The sequence below is a fragment of the Tiliqua scincoides genome, chromosome 8 (assembly GCF_035046505.1).
Source record: "Tiliqua scincoides isolate rTilSci1 chromosome 8, rTilSci1.hap2, whole genome shotgun sequence".
NCBI lineage: Eukaryota > Metazoa > Chordata > Lepidosauria > Squamata > Scincidae > Tiliqua > Tiliqua scincoides.
Genome location: NC_089828.1, coordinates 25,071,494 through 25,073,598, shown reverse-complemented (window position 1 = coordinate 25,073,598; position 2,105 = coordinate 25,071,494).

The window sequence follows — 2,105 nt, the reverse complement described above, 5'->3', positions numbered from 1 at the left end:
TGAGTATATACACGCATAAGACGCATGCATAGAGGCTCCTAGCCTCTAGCTCCAAGGAGGCCAGAATGCAAACCTTGGCGGTTTGACAGCACAATCCTGGGCAGTCTACTAAGAGGTACAGCCCCACTGTGTAAATCTAGGCATGCCACGCTGTGTCCCCTATACTGTTTTATGCCTTGAATCTGGTTTTATTAGGTTGAACTCACTGGCGTGGCTAAGATTTGCAAAATTCTGGCTTGGTGTTCTCTTTAATGTGGCTAATGATAGTCTGATGTACTAATTGGTATCAGACATGGTCCGCCATGTGGGATCACTGTACTGTTTGCCAAGTTGAAATCTATAGGTCTTGATATTGAGAGGCTGGGCATGATGGGTCAAACCGCAGCATTTAGAGCCATCAGGGAGAAAACTCTTGATATTAAATGCCAAGAGCTAATTAGTATTGCAAAAACCTTCTGTTCTCCATTGCACTTCCATATACCTGTTCAGCTTGGTAGGATGCCATCTTAACTAATTTACCTGCGTAACCCACAGCTAAGAAGAGCCTTTATGCTGGTGAATGCAAAGCGCTTCCTTTAGCCCTTTTATGGGGAAGGTATAAGGGAATACCTCTGTCAGCACTGCTCTGTCCCTGTGGCCTGAATCACATGGAGACACTCAAACATGTCTTCTTGATTTGCCCCTTACACAAGCCTCATCTCCAGAAATATCTTATGCCAATTTTGGCACATTTCCAGCAATGGGTGGAGGCAGATGTGCTGCGAGCCGTTTCGTCAACAGAAGAAGGAGAAACTCTTGATAATGTTGCTCTTTTTGTCTACACCAGTGGGTCACAAGTCAATTTCAGGTGGGTTCCCATTCATTTCAATATTTTATTTTTAATATATTAGGCTTGACCTAATATATTTGGTATGTGACTGCATTTGGGGAAATGTTACAAACCTGTACTTTTAATTAGCTGCTATGTATATTCTTTTAACCATGTTAGTAAATGCAACTTACTCCTGGGTTAGTGTGGGTAGGACTGCAGCCTAGGATTGTTAAAAATTTTCTTGCTTGATGATGTCACTTCCAGTCATGACATCACTTCCGGTGGGTCCTGACAGATTCTCATTATTATTATTATTATTATTATTATTATTATTATTATTATTATTATTATTAACAGTATTTATATACCGCTTTTCAACTAAAAGTTCACCAGGACCCATTCTAAAAAGTGGGTCCTGGTGCTAAATGTGTGAGAACTACTGGTCTACACAGTTGTGAGTTCTCAGGAAATGAAAGCAAAAACTTAGCTCTGTAAAAAACTAGCATATGGGGCATTTCTGCTATTAGGTTCCTCTTTTTGGGAGTGTATCATGTGATTATGGAACTGTTGTGTGATTTAACTTATATATTGTCACATGTATATGCCAATGAAGATCTCATCATCATCACTGTGTTAAATTGGGCTTACTCCCAGGAAAGTGCATGCATGGGATTGCAGCCTTCACAGAGCCACCACAAACTCTCCAACAGCATCACCACATCATGTCGAATTAAAAAAAAAATTAAAAAACCAACCCTAACCTCAGGGAACATCTTCAGTCAAAGTGAATTGATTGACAGCCCAAGCCTATGCAGGTCTACTCAGAAGTAAGTCCCATTAGAGTCAATAGGGCTGACTTCCAGGAAAGTGTGATAGGGTTGGGTTGTGACTCTGCTGCAAATAACCCCCAGCCCAACCCTATCCACCCCTTCCTGGGAGTCAGCCCCATTGACTCTAATGGGACTTACTTCTGAGTAGACCTGCATAGGCTTGGGCTGCCCATCCCTTGCTCAACAGCTGCAATCCCACTGTCCCAGTTTATTTCCTACGCGCATGCGCACTTTCACCCATCTCCCGGTCTGGAGGAGAGCTGGAGAAACAGCGCCAGCTGTGTCGCGCATGCGCACTTCCTACGCACCCACCCACTGCCTGCTTTCTCGCATAGGAGCGGTCAAGAGAAGTCTGTGCCGGAGCCAGTGCGCATGCGCGGCTAGCGGTCTTCTGCGGCGTCCTCCCCTCTATAAGGTGGGAGGGGGGAGTTATTGGGGTTTCTGGTCTCTTTGGTGTCGTCGCT